The 27,435-nt window shown below is 51.9% G+C and overlaps 1 protein-coding gene across 7 annotated transcripts in view; it reads right to left on the bottom strand.

Annotated features, from left to right (window-relative positions):
* Positions 1 to 27,435, bottom strand: part of RANBP3 (RAN binding protein 3) — a 1,483,781-nt gene that overhangs the window by 380,828 nt on the left and 1,075,518 nt on the right. The gene's annotated exons all lie outside the window — the stretch shown is intronic.

Below are 27,435 nucleotides of genomic sequence, written 5' to 3'. Positions count from 1 at the left end.
GGATGGTGTAACCATCTGGGATGGCCAGGGTGAGGGCTGGGCCAGATGTTTCATTCAGCCAGGTTTCAGTGATGAGGAGGTCTAACTTGTTCTTGAGAATGAGGTCATGGATATCCAGGGCATGGGCTGGGATAGATCTAGCATTGACAAGACCGCATTTCAACGAGGTGGGTGCTGCAGTGGGATGTGCAGGCTTAGGGGCGGGGCTGAGGCGCCGGTGGCTATTGGCATGGGAGCAGCAGGCGTGGTAACAGCCCGGGGTGCATGGGGCGCAACACAGGGTGCCTGGGGCACAGGCAGGGCAATGGCCGTAAGGGCAGCAGCATTGGGCTTAGTGGCAACGCAAGGTGCATGAGGCACAACACTAGGTACATGAGGCATAGTAGCAGCACAAGGTGCATGAGGCATAGTGGCAACACAAGGTGCATGAGGCACAACTCTAGGTACATGAGGCATAGTGGCAGCACTAGGTGCATGAGGCACAACACTAGGTACATGAGGCATAGTGGCAGCACAAGGTGCATGAGGCACAACACTAGGTACATGAGGCATAGTGGCAGGACAAGGTGCATGAGGCACAACACTAGGTACATGAGGCATAGTGGCAACGCAGGGTGCATGAGGCATAGTAACAGCACAGAGTTCAAGAGGCATAGGCAGAGCAGTGTCCGTAGGGCCAGCAGCAATGGGCATAGGTGTGCTAGTGTCCTAGGGGGCTCGTGCTCAATTGGTGAGAGTTTCTGAAGAGAGGTGGAGTGGAGCATTTAGCGCGGCAGGTGTCATATGGCAGTGGGCGTGCGTGTGAGGCCTGGTGACAGGTCGGGGCTCCTTTGTGTTGTAGTGCACGGAGCGATGTCCTTGCTCCGAGGCGTGAATTCCGAGCATGCCGAGGCGGTTGGCGGGAGTGCTAAGGTAGTGCGCGCGCGTAGGCGGAGGCTCCTTGTAGTGGCGGAGGGTGTCTCTTGGAGTCGCACGTAGACAATGAGGCTCCAGTTAGCAACTTCCTCCACCGCTTTGCTCGCTATGGATTTTCTGCCAACAGAGTAGCTGTACCAATCTGGGGGAGTGGAGGGGTGGAAGGAGGAAACGGAGGAATTGGTCAAAGAAAGCCTTTAGATACTACTGAGAGGATCCACAGGTCCCCGAACCTTGTCCGCCAGTAGTGTATGTGAAGTGCAAGCTTGCCCCCCAACGGAGACTCGTGGAACCCGATGGACCCATCACAAATTCTTTTCCTCTGAGGCTGGTGCTAAGGAGGGGGACTGGAGAAAAAAAAAACGTTAGCCGCCTTGTGCCTGCGTTGGCTTGGAGACCTGTCAGGTTACCTTGACCGTCTTTCTCCTAGAAGTGCCTAAAGCCTCCAAAGGCCCGACCCTTGTCCGAGCGCTGGTGAGCATGGCTATAGGTCTTGGGTGTGGCTGGCGTTAGTATAGACAAAGATTTAGCTGTCAGGGAGCTATTTGTTTTCTTGTCGGGTTCCTCATCTGTTGTCGAGTGGAACAAGTCTCTCCCCTCAAATGGCAGGTCCAGGATGCGTTCCTGCACATCTGGGTTTTATTTCGTTGCCCTGAGCCACGCCGTCGTCCTCATGTCGGTGGCGATGCAGATGGCTCCGCCTGAGATGTTGGTGTGGGCCACTGTTGACTCCATTATATACTGGGTCACAACTTTGGCCTCCGCCAGCCCTGCCTTGAACCGTGTCAGGCTGTGGGCAGCAATCTCCTGCCACAATTTCTGATTAACAGCTGCCAACATTGCATCCGCATTGGCCTGTTGCAGGTGGAGCGTGGCATTTGAGTTGATCATCTTGCCAAACGACTCCAACAAGTTTTCCTCCTTCCCCAGGAGTGAAGAAGCGGATGCTGCTGAGGAAGACTGTAGTTTTGAGTATAGCAATGCCGCTACTATCACTGAGGAATGTGGCTGGGGGTTCACCGACAATAAGAGGGGATCTCCCTCCGTCTGCCTGTACTTGGCATCCATGAGTATTTTGGTAGGCGTGACCCAGCCCTGTTAGGCAGAATTTCATGCAGTACCCTCTGGGACCACCACATACAATTAGGAATACAGGTGTAAGCAAAACCAACCTTTGGTATACGTCTACTACACAGTTCTGTGGTAGCGAGCTGCGCAGCCAGGCTTATCTCAAGAGGGAATGTGAGCAGTAAATCAAGTTACAGAGAGGTCTTAAAAATCACAGTGGTTCAAGTGGTTCATGCCTGCTCTGAAATATCCTCATACCTCTTCCCTCTCTAGGAAGGAGGCGATCCATGATGTGACTCTGGGAGAGAAGTGAGCCGAGATAGTGAGGTGGATGAATTAAGTCACATAGGTCCAGGAGGAGGAGCAGGGTCGGTTTGCCTGCATCTCTAATCTCATCCAACTGTTTTTTTTAAAATGGAGCATGGCTGATTCAGTGCCATGGCCGGGACGAAAGCCGGATTGGCATAGTCCTAAAATGTGATTGACTCAAGGAAGTGTTGACCTGTAGATATGCTGCTTTGTCAAGAATTTGTAGTAGGAACATGACAGTGGGGATGGTTCTGTAGTTGTTAGGAGATGTGGGGGTCAAGTGATTTTTTTTTTTCGGTTAGGCTTCCTTAACGCGAGAAGTTATGAGTCTTGAGGTGACATTTTTTTAATAACGTTATGCCATTACTTTTTTGATTCTAACTATTGGTGCTACTCTCCTTGTAGCTGGCTTGCCAGCAGGAAGGTGCCTGGTCTTTCTTTCCTTCCTTCCTAGCACGCCCAGAGTGACTTTCTTCACTGCCTAGCAGTGGGAGGGACCCGGCTACTGCGATGTGTTTATTTCCAGAGGTGCGCCGTATGCGCAGCGGACTGCAGCCAGACGGGTCTTGCGCGCCAAAGTCAAGCCGGTCTGTGCCCATCTGGGCCACAGGGGGGAAGTGACGGGGGGAATAATCTCGAAAACTATACATGTCTGCTCTTGGGAAGTTTGGCTCCACGGATACTATATTTCAGGAAATGTTCAGTGATATAGTAAAAATGTGGTCCAATGACATGGATGTTTATCACAAAGGGACATTAGCTTTTAATGCCTACCTATTAAACACCTGTTCTTTAGTAGCTCATGCTACTTCTATCTATGAGTTTTTGCAAGGGGTCTGGCAAGCCCGAGTCTGATGAAAGCTTGTTAATCTAGCTGCTCCTCACGGGCCTGAAATGACATTAATTAGTCCACATTACTGTCACAGACTATAGCTGAGCAACCACCTTGATGCCGCGTCATGCACAGCATTTCAAGGTTGTGCCCCCCTTGTCAAAATCACTGGGGATACAGACAGCGAGGTATTCTTACCTTTTATTAGCGAACTGCTGATATTCACAGACCGCATTACTGAGTGTGACGAGTGACCTGTCTAGAACATTAATACATGATATTGCAACTTCTAGTTAGTATCAGTGTACGAAAACAACATATGCATGGTCCTTCAAAAGAACCATTTGTGTCCGTATTTCACAGAAATGCTAATTTATTGTTACACCTGTGTTGCAGTACTCAACTGTATATTATCATTATCTTACTTGAAAGACCCCCCAAGTTGTTCTATGGCATACCTATACATAGTATCAAAAAACGACCTTGCAATTACGTCACTACACAGTAATGCAGCTTAAGTTTAACAACAATCTACAAAGGCAACACTTCCTTAATGCATAAGCGAAACATTTGTATCTGTGTTCCACAATAATGCGGATTACAACCCATCAACACATCCATATTGTTCCATAGCATAACATCGGTCTACAAAAGAACCACACGTATGATACCTAAGCAAAAATTTGTATCTATGTTACACAGTAATGCATATTGTTGGTACAACTGTATGGCAGTACTCGATTGTATATCTTTTTCAGCAACCATGTTGTTCTATGGCATACCTATCCATGTACATAACTTGTGCCAAAGGGATACGTTACTATCGTAGCACTGCGTTGCGTTTTATAGAGTATATTCAAGAATTTCTAGCAACATAGCTCTTAACCTCAACTAGAGGGTTCGTTTTTAACAGCTACCACATATCATTACAAATACAATAAGGAGTCCCCATTCCGATAGTATGAATATAACATGTCCTTTATTGGACTGTTCCTATGGTACTAAACAATAGCCCTCTGTGTCTCCAATAGGGGCTTGGAGATTGGAATGTACCTGCTACAGTTGTCGAGTTATATATACTGGCCCGTCTTGAAACAGGTAAAGGGTCGATTTGTGGGGTACCATAGTTTTATTAGAAGAACAGTGTGTTTGGCACCGGTCCTAGTGAGGATTCACTATATGGGACCACAGTAACACAGTCCGTGAAGATTAGCGGTTCGCTAATAAAAAGGTGAGAATACCTTGCTGTCTGTATCCCCAGAGACTGACAAGGGGCAATCAGGCAAAAGTGCCAGAGGCATCTCCAAGTATTGGACACAACCTTAAAACAATGTGCATGACGCAGCGTCAAGGTGGTTGCTCAGCTGTAGTCCGAGACACTAATGTGGACTAATTAATGTCATTGCAGGCTCGTGAGGAGCAGCTAGATTAACAAGCTTTCATCAGACACGGGCTTATACTGATTTTTTGCCCATAGATACAGACGAAGCAGGTCAGCCTCGAGTCCCCACATATTGACATTGTGGGCACATCCAACATGGTGAAGTCACACGTATTTCGCGTTCACCCACCACCTGCCCACAAAGGCGTCTCTGACTCACCTCTTGAGGTAGGAACAATTTTGATTTGAACAATTAAATGAAGTGATAGATGTCACAGCAATGTAGTCGATGTAGACCTTCACTGTTCGGTTTATTACTGAATCTACATTCCCCAGTGATTTATATCCACAGGTAATAATACACAACGTGCATGTGTGACGCGTCCAAACGTTGAAAACCTGTGTGAAATATGGGGTTAGAAGATTAACTTTCCACAACAAAAACCTTTTTTATGTCCTGACGAAGGCCTTGCTTTATCAACAGAGAAGACCACTGCATGGATGTGGACTATCTTTTTCAATAGGCCGAAAAGCAGTGCATCGACAACACCGGTGTTTATTCATTGTTCCATTTCAACTGAAATTAAGGTGACAACCAACGAGCACCTTCCAGAGAGAGCACTGGGTATTTCAAGGAAAAGAGAAATAGGGAACCTTAAAAAGGATACACCTAATCAATATATGTGTGGGATATGTGTATCACCACGAAAAACAAAACATTCTTTAAGTCATTTAAAAAACGTATTTGACCGCATTAGTTTTCCTTCCTTGTTATACTGTTTTGTAAGACACTGCTCTGAATAGGAAGTTAGAATATCAAGTGGAACTTTCATCAAAATGGACACACGAGTATGAACACTATGGTAGAATATTGTACTCCAAATATGAACTAACCCAGATTGAATGAAATCATGTGTGATGTATTTTCTTTTTATATGTATGGATTTTTTTTATGTATATGTATGAAATTTTGAAACTGTGTATAGGCAACAAAGGAAATGATGATACAATGAACAAAACATGTTACAGTAAAGTGGTCTACGGGAGCATAAATAGTTAGTGACTCTACTGGTGTTGTGCATGGATTTGATAAGTAGTAGTCATAAAAGGAGCAGGAGGAATTTTGTGGCTCACTTTGCTCTCTGAAACTTAACAGGGAAAAGACTGAGATCTTGTTGGTGGGTTATTAGCCTGACTCTGCTTCTTGGTGGTCTTCCTTTTGGCCCACTGCTTTTGGTGTCTTTCCTACCCCAGTGATGGTGGTTAGAAATCTGGGTGTTTACCTCTCTGCCTCACACTCTATGTCTGAGGAGGTGAATGCTATATGCAAATCTGGGCACCTCTTATTACGTGTACTCCGTGGAGTACTACCGTATCTACCTTAACATCATTGTTCCCGGGTTGTGGCCTCTATTGTTACTAATCAAACGGACTACTGCAATGCCTTGGATCTGGCTCAGCCTATTGGTCTAATTCATTGGTTACAAGGCCTTCAACATCTGGTAGCTAGGGTAGCCACCTCTACCCCTTATGGGCCACACATCAGTCCTGTGCTTTGTTCCCTTCACTGGCTACCAGTGGCTAAAAGGATCGAATTTAAGTATCTGTGTCTGGTGCACAAAGCATTTTATCATCAGGGTGCATATCATCTTCAGGATAAGTTCAGCTGGTCGAGCCCTTCGTTACGCAGCCACGCACTTAGTGGCTATCCCCAAATTCCACTGTTTAAGAACTGGGGGGCAGGAGGGTGGTGGGGGTTGCACCTTCTCAGTCTCTGCAGCTAAATTATGGAATAACCTACCCCTTGCTCTAAAGCAGGTTGAGAACCATTTACATTTTCCCCATCTTTTAAAAACGTCCCTTTTTAAGGTTCTTGCTAGCCTTTCTGCCGATTGTGTCCGCCACGCCATGATGCCCTTGGGTGACCGTGCGCAATGCAAATTCTGATAACTAGGCAGTGTTTATGAATGCAGGGAATAGGGGCGCCAAGGTGGCTGCACAGTCCTTGATAATTGTGACGGGACAGGCATCGCCATTGCATTTTGAGGGTTTGAGGTTTTTTATAAGAGAGAAGAAGTTACTTCTTACCTTGTAACGTTCTTTCGACGGGATGTTCCTCCGACGTATTCCTCATCTTAGATATCTCCTTCCAGCTCTGCTGGCCTCGGAAAATTTTTTTCTCTAGAGGGCGCTGCGCGTCGACGTCCTCCGAGTCGATGTCCTTCGACAGCCGCCGTATCGACGTCGACGTCATCCTGCCTATAAAGGCCACGCGCAGCGTCCGTTGCTCAGTTCCGTTTTGTAGCCTACAATAATACTTTCTGGACTAACTAATCACCCTGAAGGAGCGTAAGCTGCAACAAAAAGGGAAGTAGAACTGCGGGGATGGATGGGAGGGTCGATGAGGAATACGTCGGAGGAACATCCCATCGAAAGAACGTTACAAGGTAAGAAGTAACTTGTTCTTCGAAGGGATAGTGTCCTCCAACGTATTCCTCATCTTAGATAGGCTCCCATAGCAGTATTCTATTATCGGACGAGGGAGTACTGACTTCACGCTGTCTTCTATTGATGAATAGAATGCAGTACTGCCCTTCCAAACCTAGTCTCTTGACTGGAGGAGGAATCCAGATTGTAAAAACGTGTAAAGGTATGGACAGACGACCATGTAGCGGCCGCACATATGTCTTTAACCGGCACGCCTCTTTTGAGGGCCGATGAAGCTGCAATACCTCTGGTCGAGTGAGCCCTAAGGTTTTGAGGGGGCTCCTTCCCTGCCAGTTTATAACATTCCAGAATGGCTAGAATGATCCATCTGGAAATGGTCTGCTTAGTTATTGGTAACCCCAGCTTGTGACCTGTGTAACCTACAAACAGCTGGTCTGCCTGTCTTATCCTGGCTAGTCTACTAATGTAAAAACTTAAAGCCCTCCTAGGGTCTAGCCTGTGTAACCTCTCTTCCTCTTTCCCCGGGTGAGGAGGAGGAGGAGGATAGAAAGATGGTAGGGTAATCTTCTGAGTGATATGGAATTCAGAAACCACCTTTGGGAGGAAATTAGGCTTCACTTGCAGGACAACTTTGTCTTTGTGAAATATAGTATGAGGGGGTTTACAAGAAAGAGCTTGTAATTCGCTCACCCTTCTAGCAGATGTAAGTGCTATTAATAAAACAGTTTTAAGGGTAAGGAATCTTAACGAACAAGAATGGAGAGGTTCGAAAGGTGTACCCATCAGGAAAGTTAGTACTAAGTTTAAATCCCATAGGGGAACTTGGAATGGTCTTGGGGGATAAATATTGGTTAACCCCTTTAGAAACTGTATTACCAAGGGTAATTTGAAATAGGATGGTTCTTCCGCAGTACGCTTAAAGATGGATAGCGCTGCGAGATAGCCCTTAATGGTGCCAACTTGAAGGCCTGAATTTGCCAAATATAGTAGGAAGGACAAAACCATTGGTGTACCACACGAAAAAGGGTCGATATTCTGTTCTCTACACCAGCTGCAAAATCTGTTCCAACGGCAGCGGTATAAAGACTTTGTTGCTGGCCTCCTTGCCGAAAGCAACACCTCCATAACATCATCAGGGAGGTCCCAATCCTTGTACCTCAGCCTTTCAGAAGCCAAGCGTGAAGGTTGAGGGTTTTGATGTCTGGATGGAGAACCTGACCTCCCTTCTGTGAGAGTAAGTTCTCTCTGAGTAGAAGTCGAATTGGAGGGCAGATGGACAAGTCTAGAAGGTCCGGGTACCACGTACTCCTGGCTCAATCCGGGGCAATTAGGATCATGGTTCGCCGGAATCTTCTCAACCTCCTGATCATTTGAGGAATGACAGGGACCGGTGGGAACGCGTACAGAAGCGGAAACTCCCAGTCCACTATGAACGCGTCTCCCAGAGCTCCTCTCGGGGGAAATTCCCTTGAGCAGAACAGGTCGGATTTCCTGTTTAGGCTGGTGGCGAACAGATCTACCTGAGGGGTTCCCCAAAGGGCGAAGATCTCTTGAAGGACTTCCTGAGCTAGCTCCCACTCGTGGGAGACTGTGTTCTGCCTGCTCAGAGCGTCCGCTGTCAAGTTCTTCTCTCCGGCTAGGTGAACTGCCAATAGAGAGATTCCTTCTTGGATTGCCCAAAACCAGAGCTGCATCGCCTCCCTGCACAGGGGTAGTGATCTTACGCCTCCTCTTTTGTTGAGGTAATGCATGGCCACCGTGTTGTCCGTCATTATCAGGACGTTCTTCCCTTGTACAGCTGGCAGGAACGCCTTCAGCGCAAGTCTGATGGCTCTCAGCTCTAACAGGTTGATGTGTAGTCTGGACTCCGATGGAGACCAACGACCGCTGATGGTCAAGTCGTTGGCGTGGGCTCCCCACCCCGTGAGTGAGGCATCCGTGACTACTGTTATCTCCGGCCAGGGTTGCCAAAACTGTTCTCCTTTCAGAATGTTCTCCTGACAGGCCCACCACTGAAGGTCTCGAGCCACCCTGCCGGGAACCTGAAGAAGATCTGTCATTCTCCCTGAGAATTGTGACCACTGAGTCCTCAGTGCCCACTGGAGGGATCTCATTCTCAGGCGAGCCTCTGGGACTAGGAAAATGCAGGATGCCATGAGGCCTAGCAACCTCAAAAAGTCGAAGGCTGGGAGACGTTGGGCATGCTGGAACTTGGTAACCATCTGTAGAATATCTTGAGCCCTCACCTCCGGCGGCGAGGCTTTTCCCAGGGAAGTATCCAGGATCGCTCCTATGAACTGGAGTCTCTGCGATGGTATCATTTGTGACTTCTTTAAATTGAGGGAGAAGCCCAGTCTGTGAAGGAAGTGGCACACGTGATTTAGCTGGATCTGAGCTTGTTCCGGAGAAACAGCCCTGATCAACCAATCGTCCAGGTAGGGGTAGACGTGAATCCCTTCCCTCCTTAGACTTGCAGCCACTATCGACATTAACTTGAAGACCCTCGGGGCGGAGGTCAGCCCAAATGGCAGCACTCGAAATTGATAGTGAGAGTTGCCAATTGCGAACCTCAGGTATTTCCTGTGTTTGAGATGGATAGGTACATGGAAATAAGCGTCCTGAAGGTCCAGAGATACCAACCAGTCCTGGAACTGAAGGGCCTGGAGGATCTGAGAAAGAGTGACCATCTTGAATTTGTCTTTTCTGAGGAATTTGTTCAATTCTCGCAAGTCCAAGATGGGTCTCATTCCTCCGTCTTTCTTTGGAATGAGAAAGTAAGGGGAGTACCAGCCCTTGTTCCTCTCCGCTACAGGTACCGGTTCTATGGCACCTTTCTCTAGCAGGTCCCAAATTTCCTGCAAGAGGAGCGGATCTGGAGCTTTCTGAGAGCTGATCCCCGGTGAATGACTCTGAGGTATACGTAGGAAAGGCAGGCAGTAACCTTGGGCAACTGTTTCCAATGCCCAAGCATCTGACGTGATAGCCTGCCATACCGTCAGATGTTGAGTCAACCTGCCTCCTACAGGTGTCCTGTGAGAGAAGTCCTCAGAGTGGTTTTGGGGCGGCTGATGCAGATGCCGATGGTAAAGAGGCACCTGCTGTTGCTGCGGCTTTTGAATATTTACCCCGTCCACCTCGGGTAGATCTTTGTCCCCTTTGAGCCGGTCGTCCTCTACCTCTTCCGAATGCGGAGTAGAAGCGAAAGGACTTGCCCCTCGCAGAGGTTCCTGTGGGACGAAAAGGAGTCTGACGGATTGCAGCTCCTAGGGATTTTGCTGCTGCTTTTGAAGTTTGCAGTTTCTCTAAACTGTCATCCGCTTTTTTCCCGAACAAAGAAGAGCCATCGAATGGCATGTTCAAGAGCCTGGCTTGCACATCTGGGGCAAAACCCGACTTTCTCAACCAAGCAAATCTCCTGGTTGATGTACTTGCCGCCATTGCTCTGCTGATACTGTCAGCCGAATCAATGCCCGTCTGGAGGGATTCGCACATAGCGTCTTTACCGTCCTGTATAATATTCAGGAACGCATCCCTTTCTTCTCCCTCCGGGATGCAGTCAGCCGCTGTAGAAGCACACTCCCAAAGTGTATGGCTGAACCTAGCAAGGGTGCAAGTAGCATTAACAGATTTTAACGCCATGCTACATGCTGAAAAGACTTTCTTTGCCATAGCATCATATTTTTTATCGTCCCTGTCCTGTGGGACGGTAGGATAAGCCGTCTTGACATCGGTAGAGGATGCTGCCTGTACCACCAGACTTTCTGGGGATGGGTGTTTAGACAAAAACTCTGGGTCTGTAGAAGATACCCTGTACTTTGTAGACCGTTTTTTATTTACTGCTGGTACTACATCTGGGGTTTCCCAGTTTGTCATGATCTTTCTCTGAAGAGCTTTATGAAAAGGCACCACAGGATCCTCCTGTGGGCCTTTGTTAAGAATATCCGTGAGGTCATCTTGTTGGAAAGATTGTGAAGGTGCAGACCACCCCATGAACTCTGTAATCCTGGCCATTAAGGCTCTGTAGGGGGTTTCAGCATGCTCCCCCGGGTCTGGCTTAGCAAACTCCACCTCAGGGGAAGTGTCTAACCCACTTGCCTCATGTAAAGAATCATGAAGATCCTTTAATCTGCGCTCTTCAGAGGAAAATTCCTCTCTAACTGGGGTTACAGGTCCCTGTAACTCAAATGTGTCTTCCTGTTCAGACAAATCACCCTCTTCTAAAATTGAGGATATAGTTCTCAATTGTTCTGAACTCATAAAGGGAGTAAATCCCATTTCCAAGGCAGAGGGTGCCGAACTTGTCATTATTGGCCTCGAAAACGTCGATGTCGTCGAAGGCAGAGGCGGAGGCCTCGAAGACCTCGACAGAATTGGAATTCTACTCGACAATATCGAAGCCATCGACGTCGAGGGCCTGGGGATAGTCACTGGATGTGTGGTAACCGTGACTTTTCTTGGCGTCGATGCCGGTGTCGAAGCCGGCGTCGAGTCGACAGACCCGTGTTGAAGGTCCCCTCGACAACGGCGTCGACGGAACCTTCGAGGAAGGTTTGGAGGTCATAGTCCTGCTCGGTGTTCGAGACGCGCTCGAGAGGTTTCTTTCGCCGGGTACTGCGACTTGCGGCGTTTTTGACCTTTGGGTCTTTCGACCAGAGCATCGCTCTCGGCAGTCTTCGAGGGGGTCGAGGCCGCGTTCTCGAAGACGCTCATCATATTTTTTCGGAATTCCTCCCATTCAGCCCTGGAACTATGTTTTGTGGGGCAAGGGATTCTTTTTGGCGAAACAGAGGAAGAGGAAGACGGAGAAGGGGATCTTTGACGTCTCCTCTTCGAGTGCTTCGATCTCGAGGAGTGATGAGACCCACTCCGAGACCTGGCGCGCGAATGGTGACGAGGAGACGAATGTCTCGACTTCGTCAACGAAGAAGAAGCTTTAAAAGCCTTACCTTTCTCCAGCTTCCCCCTACGCTCCTTCAGGGCCTTAGCTGTCATGGACATATAGTCCTCGCACTCCGAACAATGGTGTTCAGCTCCCAAACACCACAGACAAATTCTGTGAGGATCGGTCAACGACATCTTTTTCCCACAATCTCGACATTTCTTGAAGCCGGATCGAGGAGTTGTCGGTTCCGACGAGGAAGCCATCGAGTACGGATCGAATAACTCGAGGTAAATAGGATTAATCTGACTAAGAACTGAGCAACGGTATTCCGAGGCACTGAGTAAGCGCGGAAAAACGGAACTGAGCAACGGATGCTGCGCGCGGCCTTTATAGGCAGGATGACGTCGACACGGCGGCTGTCGAAGGACGTCGACTCGGAGGACGTCGACGCGCAGCGTCCTCTAGAGAAAAATTTTTTCCGAGGCCAGCAGAGCTGGAAGGAGATATCTAAGATGAGGAATACGTCGGAGGACACAAGCCCTTCGAACTTCAGGTTCTGAGATGTTTCTGAAGGCGAATAGGGGGAGGTGCTGAGTGGAGGTATTCAAGGTGGTTGTTGGGGCTATGTGAGGTGGGGAACTAAGGTTATTTTGGTTGGTCTGGATTTTGCTGTGTAATAGGTCTATTTGTTGAGCATGGCCAATTGGATGCTGTTGCACCATGCTTTGTCTTTAGTGATAAGACTGGGAGGTGGGGGCGGGGCTTCGAGTTCCCTAAATATATAGAGAACATTTCCCTGGAGTCAGATTTTGCATTGGCGATCCGAGTATTAAAGGATGAGGCTTTTGCCAGGATGATTTTTGTATTTTGCGGATATCTTGTTTAATTCTAGTGTTAGACATTTTCCATGGTTTTTTTGCCAGGCAGTGAGGGCGGCACATTTTCTATTTCGCAATTCGAGTAGCTTTGGGGTGTACCATGAGTTCAAGTGTCGTATGGGTTTCGCTCTACGCGCAGTTAGTGGGGCTAGCTCTAGCGTGGAATCGAATGTCTCTGTGAGGATGTTAGGCTCATTGGAGAAGGGTATTCTGAAATTGGGGACCTCTAGGTATGGAGTTAGGCTTTCTTTGGTGAGCCTACAAGTGCAGCGCACTAATGCAGGTGGTAGAGGGATGGTCGTTTCTGTTTCTGCGGCGGGGAAGGAGAAGATAACGTGATGGTCTGGGCATGGGGAGATGGAGATGATAGAAGGCAGACAGTTAAAAGTCTGCAATCCAGTCTAGAGTACGGCCGTTGATATGCGTGGGGGCAGGGATACATTCTTTGAAGCCAAGGGTTTCTAGTGCCTTAGCAAGTGTCTCGGCTTGTGGGTCATATGGATCATTGAGGCAAAGGTTTAGGTCACCTAGTAGGATGATCTTCGAAGAGATCTTGATATTGTTCTCTAGGCGGTTATCATGGAAAGTGGTCACAGAGCCTGGGGGCAGTAGACAATGTGAAGATGATGTTTCCATTGCCTTCAGTGGAGGTATTGATAAACCTGAAGGGCAGGGATTCCTTGGCCACGAGGGCCATCCCCTCCTCCTCTGGCGTTTTAGTGGTCATGCAGATAGATGGTGTAGCCTGGAGGAAGGGCTAGGGAGATGGTGGGTACTGAGGCATCATGGAGCCAGGTTTCTGATATGGCTAGAATATCCAGGTCATGGGAGGAGAGCAGGTCATGGATATCGAGAGCGGGTGCAGGTAGGGAGCGTGCGTTGATAAATGCACAGTTAATAGAGATTGGGGGTTTATCAGTGATTTTGGGTGTTGTGGGGGTGTGGCCTCTGCTCATGCCTATAGGTGCTCTAGTATGGCTTTCCACAACGTGGGGGGAAATTACATTTGGCTTGGGTGCAATAGTGGAACTGTGTTTGTCAAGCAAGTGGATATACATTTCAACATTGTAATGTATTACATTGACATGAATCATTTAACAGTGGTAACTTCGCATTAGTGTTGGGCAGCTTTGACACGGGAGCGGGTGGCACAGAAAATTAAGGGTGAGCTGCGAGGGAGTGAAGAGTAGGAACATGTGTATCAGGTATAGTTCCATTAGAGTCAGCAGGGTTCTGTAGGCAAACAAGAGTACTGGTAAAAAAGAAAAGGGATGTACCCATCCTGTTGGCAGCGTTAAGTTTTACCCACCCGAGTGACTAACTACTCCTAGACCATAGTCTCCTTTAATCCATCCTTTATGAGTGTCCCTTGTGAGGGACGGGAACGGAACCTCTTCCACCAGAAAAAGACTTTCCCTTTAAATTTACTGGCGAGCACAGGCTCCCTTAACCCCGCCACCGGCTCTACACCTCAGTCCCCCTTTGACGCGTCGGCTGTATTAGAGTCCAACAACCTCACTAATCTTATTATAGGGGGATGGGTGGTGGTACGTCTGGAGGAAAGGGGACTAGGAGTACGTTAGTCACTCTGGTGAGTAACACTGAATTACTCCTACGTCTCACCCACTTTGCTCCATCCTATATGAGCGATTACAACTGACAAGGCCTTGGGGAGGTGAGCCTGACCTTCAAGGCAAAAAGATTACTTCTCTGTGTGTACCCTGACAAGGAAGGATGCCCCTACCAACATCGACAGACATCAAAGTCTGCAGTTTCATCTACTGCGTGATGCAGTCCTTGCAGACTACGAAACAGTAAGATGGGCACCGTTGCCCTACTTTTTTCTCGGACCGACCACAGTGCTTGGAGAGGCACCCTGCAAGACTGCCTGCTGATTGGCCTTGCCTGCTGTGTAAGGAACAAGTTACTTACCTGTAACTGTTGTTCTCCAGCATGGGTCTGGCATGGATTCACATGCTCATGAATATTCCCCGTCGTCAGGCTGGGAATCCTCGGTAAAGAAAAAACCAGTATCAGTTTCGTTTCTGATCTGTCTTTCGTAGTAATAACCAATCACTGGTCTCTGCGTCATACTGACCACAGCCAATGACTGCCCTCTACCTAAGCACCGCCTCTGGCAGCCATCTTCAGATTTGGAAGCACGTGAAGTGGCAGTATGACCAAGTGAAGAGCCGCAGAGGGGTAGGCGGGAGGGTTCGCATGTGAATCCATGCCAGACCCATGCTGGAGAACAACAGTTACAGGTAAGTAACATGTTCCTTCTCCAGCATGGGGTCTGGCATGGATTCACATGCTCATGAATAAAGAATACATAGCAGTACACAGATGCACAACCACGGGAGGTGGCAAAGGCTTGACATTAAGCATCACATCAACTCAACATTAAGCATCTTACCTCCTCACCAGGCTCACCTCAGGCGAACAGGTTGCGCAGCACTGCTTGGCCGACCCTGGACTCCTCCCTGGAATCCCGGTCGACGCAGTAGAATTTCGTGAAGGTGTGCGTTGACCTCCACGTAGCAGCACTGCATATGTCCAGCAGGGGCACACCAGATAGGAACGCCGTGGTAGCTGCGATCGCTCTGGTGGAATGGGCTCTCGGACGGCCAGGCAGCGGTCGGTTTGCCAACCGGTGACAGCACATGATACAGCCGGAGAGCCATCTGGAGATGGAAGCCTTCGAGAGAGCCTTCCCCTGATTGACAGGTCCAAAGTTCACAAAGAGTTGTGACGTCTTCCGAAAACCCTTCGTGCGGTCCACGTAGAACTTCAGCGCTCTAGCTACATCCAGCGAGTGCAAAGTCCTCTCAGCCGGCGACGAAGGCGACGGGAAGAACACAGGTAACACCAAGGGTTCGTTGAGATGGAAGTCCGACGGTACCTTGGGCATGAAGGAGGGGTGCGTCCTGAGCACTACCCTCGTGTCGTGGAAAGTCAAGTACGGGGCCTTGCAGGAAAGGGCCTGGATCTCTCCCACTCGTCGTGCGGAGGTGATGGCCACAAGAAAAGCTGTTTTCCACGATAGAAACTTCAACGGGGCCGAGTGCAGAGGCTCGAACGGAGGTCCCATGAGCTTGGTCAGCACCACGTTGAGCTCCCACGCCGGGGCCGGAGCCTTCACCGGCGGGAACGATCTGAACAGTCCCTTCATGAACTCCTTCACCAGACGATGAGACCACAAGGACGTCCGCCCCGTGGTTCTGGTGTATCGGGAGATCGCAGCAAGATGAATCTTGATGGACGCGTGTGCCAGACCAGCTTTGGCCAGCGTCAGCAGGTACGGCAGTACTTGGGGAGCCGTAATCCGTAGAGGGTTAATCTTCTGTGCGTGGCACCAGACAGAGAACCTCTTCCATTTGTGTCCGTAGCATTTAAGAGTCGAGGACGCCCTGGCCTTTGCAAGAACCTCTCTGCAATCGGCCGGTATGTCGTATCCTCCAAACTCTAGCGCTGCAGGAGCCAGGCCTGCAAGTTCAGCGACTTCGGGTCGTGGTGGAGGATGGCGCCTCCTTCCCTGGAGAGTAGATCCGCGTCCGCCGGCAGCTTGATCGGCGGGGACGCTGACAAGTCCAGCAAGTCCGGGAACCATATCTGCCTCGGCCACGCAGGTGCGACGAGGATCCTCCTGCACCGTGACCTCTTGAGCTGGTTGACGAGCCGGATTAGCAGAGGCAAGGGAGGGAACGCGTAGAGGAACAGGCCCTCCCAGGGGAACGAGAAAGCATCGCCCATGCTCCTCGTCTGGGGAAACCTGCTGGCGAACCTCCGGCACTTGGTGTTCGTCGCCGTCGCGAACAGGTCGATCTGGGGTGTGCCCCACCGTCGGAAGAGGCGATCCACCAGATCCTGCCGTAGTTCCCACTCGTGGCACGAGCGCAGCTCCCTGCTGAGTGAGTCGGCGATGGTGTTTTTTATCCCTGCCAGATGAAACGGCACCAGAAAAATCCCTTGGGCGACGGCCCAATGCCACAGGTCCTGCGCCTCCTTGGACAGCGCTGGGGACCTGGTTCCGCCCTGTTTCCTGATGTAAAACATGGTGGTGGTGTTGTCGGTGAAGATCCTCACCACCTTGCCCTTGAGGGACGGAAGGAAGGACCTGAGGGCCCAAAACACTGCACGGAGCTCCAGGACGTTGATATGCAGGGACTTCTCCGTCGGGAGCCAGAGTCCCCTTGCGTGCAGATTTTCGGTGTGCGCTCCCCACCCTTCCAGGGAGGCATCCGTGGTCACAGTCTCCTGGTGGGCTGGGGTCTGGAAGTCCATGCCCGCCGTCAGATGCGCGCGGGTGCCCCACCACCGTATCGCTCGTCGGAAGCTCTCGTCGAGCTTGATCCTTTCCTCGAAGCTGCCCGTCGTCTGGATCCAGCGCGCATCCAGGAATTCTTGCAACGGGCGCATCCGGAGCCTGCACATGGGAATGAGGTAGATGCAGGAAGACATCATCCCGAGGAGGGACTTGATGGACCGCACTTTGGCCGCGTTGGCCACCAACATCCGTTGCACCTTGCCCAAGATGGTCCTGGTCCTCTCCTCCTACGGGGAGGCCAGAAGGGACACTGTGTCGAGCCTCGCTCCCAGAAACAGTGCGACTTGCGCGGGCACCAGGTGGAATTTGGCGTAGTTCACGGCGAATCCCAGGTCCGTGAGGAGTTGGACGGTCCTTGCCGTGTGGACCACGGCGAGCTCCCTCGTCTTGGCGCGGATGAGCCAGTCGTCCAGGTAGGGGTAGACGTGAATCCCCTCGCGGCGCAGCTGCGCCGCCACCGGTGCGAGGCACTTGGTGAATACCCTGGGTGCCGACCGTAGTCCGAAGGGAATGTGGAAGTAGGCATCCTCCAAATCCAACGACGATAGGAAGTCTCCTTCCTCCAGCTGACCCAGGACGTGCTGGAGGGTGACCATCCGGAACTTCTGCGCCTTGATGAACTTGTTCAGACGCCGCAGGTCTAGGATGGGGCGCCATCCTCCCGTCTTCTTCTTCACGAGGAAGTATCTCGAGTAGACTCCGGAGCCCCGAAGCCTCTTTGGGACGAGTTCGATGGCGCCCTTTCTGAGCATCGCCTTTACCTCCAGGAGAAGTTGAGGGACGTGAAGTTATTTCCTGGCCACGGGGGGGACGCGCGGGCACCTTCTTTGAAACTCGAGCGCGTGGCCCCGGGCCAGGGCGTCCAGCACCCAACGGTCGGTGGAGATGGACTCCCACACGCTGACGAAGCCCGCCAGCCGGCCTCCCACCGGGGTGCTTCGGTGGGGGCCCGACCCCACGGCCGGTTCAATCCTGCTTGGACGCGGCCTTGCCGCCTTGACCTCCTTGGCGACGACGGCGGGGTCCGCTAGACTTGCCTCGTCCTCTGTAGGCCTCTTGCGACGACGAGCGGGCCGCTTGACGGTAGGAAGCGAAACCGCCGCCGGAACCTTTGGAGGCGCCCTTGCCTCCGCCGCTCCGAAAGGGCGTCCGTCGTTGCTGCAGGACTCCAAGGGCCCTGGCCGCCTCAGTATCCGCCTTGATGGCCTGAAGGGAATCGTCCACTGTCTTCCCAAACAGGTTGTTCCCGTCGAAGGGCATGTCCAGGACTCTGGTCTGGACGTCCTGCCGGAAGTCCGTAGCTTTGAGCCATCCACGACGTCGAAGGCAAACGCCGTTGCCCAGTTGGCGGAACCCAGTGTCGGCGATGTCCGTCGCCACGGTGATGGCGTGGTCCGAGGCCACCTCACCTTCCTGCAGGATCTCCAGGGCCTCCGCCCTCTTGTCGTCCGGCAGAAAATCCAGCAGGGGAGCTATCTTGTACCAGAGCTCCCTGTCGTAGCGGGCCACGATAGCCAAGGCGTTGGCCGCTTTAATCGTCGTCGCTGCCGACGAGATGACTCTACGTCCCATAGCATCCAATTTCTTTCCCTCGCCGTCCGGCGGGGAAGTCGATGTGGAGGCCCCCCCCGCTTTCTTCCTGGCTGCCGCGGAGACGACGGAATCCGGGGTAGGTTGCGCCCGGAGGCATAGGGGGGCCGTGTCCGGGACCCGGTACTTCTTCTCGTACCGGTCTCTTCTAGTTGGCGTCGTGGAAGGGTTCTTGAGGAGGGAAAGGCCCTCATCCCAAATGTCGTCCAACAGAGGCACTGCGAGGACCGTCTTCCTCTTGGCCTCGCGCCGCTGATAAAGGAAGCCTTCCTTTTTCTTCTCCTCAGGGCAGAGTTGGAAAAGCTCGGAAGCCCTGGAGATCATGGAGTGGAAAGATCCGATCTCGTCGGGCGGAGAAGCCCTGGTGGGAGGCGACGACGGAAAATCCTCGTCGTATGCCTCGTCGTCCGTACCCGTCGCTGCTGTGTCAGTCCCCGTATCATCCCCTCGGGTGGACGGGGAGGAGGGCTGGACGGGGCGCGACGGTTGAAAAGGAGGTGGTGGATGGATCCTTCTTTTCTTGGTAGGGGGAACACCAGAAGGTCCCGGTTCTGGATCCCCCGACGGGAGAGGTTCCTCCGTCGGTAACGGTAGCCTCGTCCTTATCTCGGAGCATAAGGACTGTATGGCCAACAAAATGGCCGCCGAGTTGTCTTGCGGCGCTGGCAGAGGGGAGTCCGACGGGCGAGCAGGGGCCCCGTCGGTATCCTCGACGATGTCGATGTCGTCACCTGCGTCGGGGTCCATTCCGACGGGCTGGCCTTCTTCCACGCCTAGGCCGTGGCTTAAGACCTCGATCAGCTCCTCTTCTGAGGTTGAGGCCGAATCTACGACGACGCCCTGCCCCCCCTTCTTCCCCACGGAGGGTTTCACGGGGGTCCTATCGATGGGCACAAAAGAAGACTCCCTCCGAGGAGGCAGGGAGATTCTGGGCCCTGAGGTCGCCACCACTGGTGCAGCCACCACAGGCTGAGCCAGGGCCGCCGCGACCGTTTCGATAGAGGGCTTGGTCGGATGGATCAAGGCCTTCACCACCTTAGGTGCGCTCACCGCCTTATCCTTGAGGGAGGGGGCACTGCCACGCTCCTCCTCTGCCTTAGAGCTCGACCGGGGCCTCTCCAGGAGCTTCGCCGGGTGCTCGGCCTTCCTCTTACCCGACCCAGAGCGTTGGCTCGTGGTTGATGGTGCCGGGGAGGGTGCGCCCTGCCTGGCGCCCGTAGAGCCCGACCGTTCGGCGCTCCCGGTGCCAGCGGACTCGCGGTGCTTGGCCTTATGTTGGGCCCCCGTCGCCGGGGCGCCCTCAAAGGTCTTAGAAGACCGCTCGGATTTCTTCTTCTTCTCGCCAGACGGGCTCTTACCCTCCAGCCAGTTGGCGAGACGTTGATGGCGGTCCTTCATGGTCCGTTCCGACATGTTGCCGCAAAACGCACAGTCCTTCTCCACGTGCGTCTTGTCCTCATGAAGGCAGTAAAGGCAGAAAGAGTGTTCGTCCTCCTTAAAGACGTTCTGCAGCTGGCATCCAGGGCAGACCCTGAACAGCTTTCCGGGCGTCGAGCTTCCCTTCTCCTGGGCCATCTCCGAGACCGGGCCTGAGAAGCTTCTGGAGTCCTCCGAAGTGTAGCTCGACGAAATCTTCACCCTTGAGGGGCACAGATGAATCCGACACGGGTCCCCGTTGATCGGATGTAGGATCGGTGGAGCTTGAGGCTCTTTTGACCGAAAGAATCGAAGTTTTTTGTGAAAAAGCGCGAAAAATAGCACTAACGCTCGAGAGCAATAGCACGAGGATCCCAACACATGAACGTGCGGTAAAAATCTGAAGATGGCTGCCAGAGGCGGTGCTTAGGTAGAGGGCAGTCATTGGCTGTGGTCAGTATGATGCAGAGACCAGTGATTGGTTATTACTACGAAAGACAGATCAGAAACGAAACTGATACTGGTTTTTTTCTTTACCGAGGATTCCCAGCCTGACGACGGGGAATATTCATGAGCATGTGAATCCATACCAGACCCCATGCTGGAGAATGCGAAGGCCCGGCCGAGCCGTGAGGGGAAGTCGGGTCCCGCATTCAAGGCTCGCATTGAAGGCATCCAGTCTTCTCCCTGTCATCTCCATGGCGCTCCTCACTACCCCTGACTTCTTCTGACTACCAGAGACGGCTCCGGAAATCTTGAGGTAAGAAAAATGGGTCGTATCTTCAACCTGTAGCTTACCTCACAGAGTCTGCTACGCCTTCGATTCTTCCATCTCTGCCCCCAGATGCCAGTTCCTCGCAACTCGGCTAACCTTTCTGTACTACATTCAGCACAGACCCCATTGAGTTTGTTATAACTCCTCAAACACCCACGTCTCTGCATCACTAACTCTACCTGAGGTAGTCATTGTTACTGATGCTCAAGTGGCCACCTGTCGCGTCTACTTACCGACCCTCGCCTATGGCCTGCATGTGAAACCTCCGGACATTAAATGTGCTCTTGCTCGTTTTCTCTAGCCATCTCCTCTCCTTCAACATTTTTGTACCGCCACTGAGCTGCGCACTCATTGATGTAAGCATCTCTGCTTGTATGACGACCATAACTTTCTACTGGACCTCTCTTATGGTTGCCTGTGTTTCTACGTGTGCCCCCCGACCCCCATGGTCGCCTATGTGCTGTGTGTGCCCCCCACTCCCCTTATGGTCGGCTGTGTGAGGCCCCTATGGTCACCTGTGTGCTGTCTGAGCGCCCCACCCCCCCCTAGGGTCGCCTGTGTGCTGTCAGAGCCCCACCACCACACTGTCATCTGTGCTGCTGTGCGAACCCCCACCCGCCTGTGTTACTGTGTGAACCCCCCCCATGGTTGCCTGTGTTGCTATGTGAGCCCCCCCACCCCTTGTCCTGATGTTCCTAGCCACGCCTGCCTAAACTGTCTCTCTGCACTTGTATGCTGCCACCCTGCAACACGGGGCTGACTTGTTTGTGCCACCTAAATCTACTGCATTGTATGCTGCTGCCGTCCTGCAACATGGGGTTAGGCAAACTAAGTCTCTGCATGCACTTATGTAACCAAGTAAGCCTTCTGTAACAGCGCCGCGATGCCAGAGGGCTATTGTGCGCTGTATAAATGCTAATAAATAAAACACTGATTGGCCGAACACTGCATCAGCCTTGGCACTGGTATCCAAGCAGTAGTGTTTGCAAAAAGTCGAAGTAGTTGACCATGTTGCAGCACTTCTGATCACCTGCCAAGGAACGTGGTGCTGGAACGAGACTGCTGTCGCCTTAGCTCTTACAGCATGTGCATGCATGCCCTGTGGTGGGTCCTTGCGATGCACCTTGTATACCTCCTGGATCGCCGGCGTCATGCATTGTGCTATGGAGGCTATGGAGGCCTTGTAGGCTTGCTGCCCAGGACTAGAGCCGCCAAAGGTCACAAACAAGAGTGTTTGTTTTGTGGATGCTCTTCGTCCCGTCTAGATAGAATTCCAACGCCCTCCTGACATCCAGGCAGTGGAGAGTATTTTCTGCATCCTCCTTGGGGTCCGGGAAGAATGTGGGGAGCACAATCTCCTTGTTTATATGGAAGGATGATACCACCTTCAGGAGAAACGCAGGGTGTGTGCAGAGCACAACCTTGTCCTTGTGAAATATAGTGTACGGCTATGAGGTGACTAGCGAATGGATCTCGCTCACTCTCTGGGCAGATGTGAGCCCAACCAGAAGGGCCGTCTTTAGAGTGACCAACTTGATGTCTGTTGTGGCCATCGGTTAAAATGGTTTGTGCACAATGTCGCTTAGGACTACTTTAAGGTCCCAAGCGGGATGCGGGCGCTTCACCGGTGGGTGCGCAGCCTGGTTTGGCCCATCGGGTGTCTCCTTACTACGGGATTGGCCAAAGACAAGGTTAGAGAGTCAGTTCCTGTACTCACCGATAGTGGCCAGGTACGTTCTGCAGGTTTCCACCTGGACGTCCGACTTGGCGAGATAGGCAGAGCATGATCAAACCTGGTTGAGGGTGCATGTCAACAGGTTCACATTGTGTTCCTTAGCCCAGAAGCAGAATCATGCCCATTTACTTTTGTACTACTTTCGTGTAGCCTGGCCCCTGGCATTTTGGATGATAATCAGATTGTCGGAGGACAGCTGAAGGTGCTGGAGTGTCAGCTGCTCAGGAACTATGTCTCTAGGGATAGCCTCTCTGGGGAGGGATGTAGCACTATGCTTCCCAGATGAGCTACTAGAGGGCCCTTTGAGGGGGGGTGGGTAGAATCTCTGGCTGAAGTGACATCTGTCGTAGGTCCGAGAACCAGGTCTGCGCCGGCCACCGTGGTGCCGCAAGGATGATTCAGAGGTTCTGGGAGCTTCTGATTTTGCTCACCACCTTGTGAATGAGCGGTGTGGGTAGGAATGCGTACGCCCACATCCCATCAAAGGGTTTCTGGAGTGAGTCTCGTAGAGAGTTGCGTCCCCTTGCTACCCTGGATGCGCACCCCATCTGCTGAAGCCTTCCAGGAGAACACTCCTGTTCAGATGCCAGCCGTAATTGTCGGCGGCCACGTGGCTGAGCCTGTCCTCTTCCAGATGGGACTTCCCCGGAAGGTGGACCACCAAGAGCCACATTCCCAGGCTGATCGCCCATTTCCAGATGTCCGGGGTCAATGCGCACAGTTGCGGGGATATGGTGCTCCCGTTTGTTGATTTGGAAAATGCATTGTCTGTATTGATGCACATCGACTTGCCCTTGATGGTCGGTTGAAAGGACCCGAGCACCAACTGAATGGCCATAAGCTCCAGCCAGTTGATGTGATTCTGCCAGTCAGTCGGGGTCCAGAGACTGTGCACAGAGTGCGCTCCAAGGGTGGCTCCCCAGCCATGAAGTGAGGAATCTGCGGTAATGGTGTACTCTATAGGGGTGGACGGAAGGGTCTGCCCACCAGAATATGGTCTTCCTGTTGCCACCATCTGATGTCGTGGTCCAAGTGTTATGTCACCTTGTTCCCGTGGGGAAAACCCTCTGCTGCTGCTGCGTCCCACAACAGGTCCGGAAACACAAGCATCTGAGTAGGGGTGAGCTGAGATTTCTGGTAGTTGATCGAAAACCCCAGCTCGAATCGGGTACTGATGAGTCTGTCCGCTGAGTCTCGGACCTGTTCTGAAAAGTAAGCCCCGACTAGCTAGTCGTCACGGTACGTGGGTCTACCCCGCCGATCTGAGGAGAGCGGCGACCGCATTCATGAGCCTCGTGAAGACTCTCGGAGCTTAATTTAGCCCAAAGGGCAGAACCCTGAACTGGAAGTATAGACCCAGGAACCGGAACCCGAGGAATGCCTGGTCAGGCTGCACAATGGCAACGTAGAGATTTGCGTCCTTCAGGCCCAGGGAACACGTCCAGTCTCCCCCACACAGTGTCTCAGTAATAAGCGCTGGCGTCACCATATTGTATTTCTGCAAGGCTCGGTAAAGATTCAGGGAGGATAGATCCAACACCATTCGCAGGCCCGTCTGGTGGTTCTTCTGGATAGCAAAGATGTGGGAGTAAAAGCCCTGGCCCTGCTGGGAGGGGTAGGGTACCTGCTCCACCGCTTCGCTCTTGACAAGGGAACGGATCTCCACTAAGAGTGATGGTGTGCCAATTTGTAGAAGGGGAGGGGCACACAGAGGAGAGGGAAGAGGTAGCCGGAAGCCCAAGGACACTACTGAGGGGACCAAGCCTTCTGTTAACTTTGCTGCCAGGCCTGAGTGGGGTGCTTTGGATCAGACACAGAACGTAGTCGTTTCCTCTGGTCAGAGGCTGCTGCAGAGGAGGGGGACTCAAAGAACACCTTATGAGCTGCTTTGTGGTGCTTTCTCCGGGTTGACTGGGGCAGACCTGTCCGGCTGTCTGGCTTTGCTGTCCTGGAACCAGTGGAAGCCGCCAAATGAGCACCCCTTGTCTGAGCGGGACTGTGACTGAACAAACGGTTTAGTGGCTGTTTTGGTAAGTATGGCCAGAGACTTTGCTGTCTGGGAGCTAGTCTATTTGTCAAGCTCCCCGTCAGTTGAGGCATGGAATAGACCCCTCCGAACCCTCAAATGAAGATTAAGAATCTGTCCTGGACATCTTGGTTGAACTTAGCGGCCTTCAACCAAGCAGTGCACCTTATGTCTGTTGCCAGACAGATTGCTCTATTAGCTGTGTCGATGTGACTCACTGAGGCCTCCATATCCTGGGCTACGATTTTCACCTCTGCCAGATCTGCCTTAAATAAGGCGTACCAGTCCTTTGGGATATCGGGCAGAAAGTCTGATCTCCCTCCACAGGCGTTGATTAGACGCAGCAAGGATACTGTCTGCATTGGCCTGCCTGGGGGGTAGGCCGGCATTTGAATATCTTCTTGCCATATGAATCAAGGGTCTTTTCTTCCCTGTTGAGGGGGGCTGTCGTGGCAATACTAGACGAGGAAGCCTGGGGTTTGGTATACGTAGCGCAGCAGCAATTACTGATGACAGGGGCTGCGGGTGTGTAGAGAGTAATATGGTGTCCACCTCAGTTTGCCTGAACCTAGCATTGAGCTTCTTGTTGACAGGTTGTGTGGAGTTGGGCTTCACCCAGCCCTTTTTGCCCAACGCTTCCACATCTTTTTGTAGGGGGGATGCCTGACCGAGCTTCAGCCTTGATGCTCAGGATCTCTGCCAGAATACCGGCTTCAGGGAGCTCCTGTTGTAGCTGGGGGATACCCAGGTATTCTGACAAGCCGCAATCCTGTCATGAAAGGCTTTCACTGAAGAGGGCGTATCCTCCTCCTCGTCTGTGTCCTGCTGGTCTACTACCCCTGATGGGGGGGCGGAAGGGACAGGGTGTTCAGGGTGACAGGTGGTGGCACCAGAGAGCCTTGGGGCTGCCTCTGTGGTGGGGGTATGGGACCGCACAGGTGTTGCTGGAGCCTCTGTACGGGGCTGCTGTGGCCGGTGGTGCCTGAGGGGGACGGATGAGGTGCGTTGCGGTGGGCTGTGCTGGGGAGGCCGGCGGCAACATGTCTTTAATAATGCCCCTAAGGATTGTGCCCACCTGAGGGGAGCGCATGAGTGACATGAACTTGTCAAAAAACATGTCCTCACAGGCTGGCTGTGAGCGGTCTTGCGCAGGATGAGAGGGGCGAATATGCCAGCTGTCTGCCTAGCCCCTATCCGTACATGGGGATATTGTACCCGTGCCCCAAGATGTTAGGATAAGACGTAGACCAGGTGACTGGTGTCAGTGGTGCTCAGTCTGTCCTAGGAGCCACACTTCTCCTTCGCTGATCTGTGGGCTGACAGGCCTCTGCGCCCACGTGCAAGGCTTCCCGCCTTTGATGTTCGGGAGTGGCAGCCATCTTGTCTCGAGCAGCTGCCTTTTTGTCCACTCCTTGAGCATGTGAGCCTGTAGCTGGCATGTTCCCGTGCTCGGCCTGCATGCTCGACTGCACCGACTCTGCCCCGCTCTGCACCTCTGCTGTACACCCGGTAGGCAGTAAACCCTCGGCCTCCCGGCCAGTAGTGCTGACCCTGCGTAAAGGCACCCCCTCGGGTAAGCACTGGGTATCAGGGTGATGGCCCTCGGGACATGTCCCGGTGGTTGTAGAGCTCACAGGCCCCTTGACTACAGGACCGGGAAGGCCCTTGGACCCATTGGCCATGAGGTTGGTAGCCTCGTTGATCCCTGCTCCGGTGTGAGGGCCAGACTGATCCCCCTCCCACCAGAGGGCTTCCCCGGGAAGGAATCGCTGTTAGGCATAATCCTCTGCAGTACCCTTGGGGAACACTACAGACAATTAGGTCTACAATTGGTAGTACAATTTCACCTTTGGAGCAAGCCTGTACGACAGTTATAGTGGTAGCAGTAGCGGAGCAGCCAGACTTATCTCAAGAGCAAATGAGCAGTAATAGGGATTACACAAAGGACTACAATTACTGGGACTCAAGCAAACACTGACTCAAGGTTTCTGGTTAAAGAAATACAAGTACATTTATTTTTAATACCATCTGTTCACAAAACACTTCACTTCTATTAAACAAAACCACACTCTAACTATACCCCACACAACCAACAATTCCTTTGATTCAGTTCAATTAAAGGCAAGTACATTGGGATTTGACAGACCGTTGTGAAACAAAAGACATTACTGGGGGTGAAGCAGCACTCACTTTTTGACAGTAATGACAGTTCGGTTTTACGAAAGAAAAGCGTACCCGCGGGAAGAATTGTAACCGTAGTCAAAACACATTTAGCACGTTGTATAAAAATCAAGGAATAGGGGATAAAAATTTTAGGCAATACTTTTGTCAAGGCAGTATAAGCAGAGGATGTGTTCAAAGAGACAGATAAAGTCAATTGGCCTGCGCCAGTGTCAAATGGAGCAGGGCTCTGTTGTCGAGGATCACATGATTAGAACAGTTCGAGATTAACATTGCCAGTAGTACTTGGATATTGTCAAAGGGAGCCAAAAGTTATAAGAGGGAAGGATGAAAGGACAAGCCTTCGGCAAGGAAAAGGGTTCAACCCGATTCCTCAAGGTCGGACAGAGAGAACGACCAAATGGACACAGTACCTTATTCGAATTAAGAAAGCTGGTGCCACGGCAGTTGTTCTTGTTAGTTCCTGCAGACTCACTATTCCTGAAGCTTCAGTCGTGGGGACAAGGAGGACATCTGGAGCGTTCTGCACTACCCAGGGATGAGGCCAGCAGCAGCAAAACAACTGTGAATAAAAGGTGCGCTCCTTTAAAACAGGAGAGGGCTCTTCTGATGGCTATCCGGACCACTACAGTTTCGTGCAGAGATTTCGACCCAGGAGAGGATTCTCTGGCT

The sequence above is a fragment of the Ambystoma mexicanum genome, chromosome 1p (genome assembly GCF_040938575.1).
Source record: "Ambystoma mexicanum isolate Mex_15411 chromosome 1p, UKY_AmexF1_1, whole genome shotgun sequence".
NCBI lineage: Eukaryota > Metazoa > Chordata > Amphibia > Caudata > Ambystomatidae > Ambystoma > Ambystoma mexicanum.
This window is presented reverse-complemented; position numbering and strand designations above follow the sequence as displayed.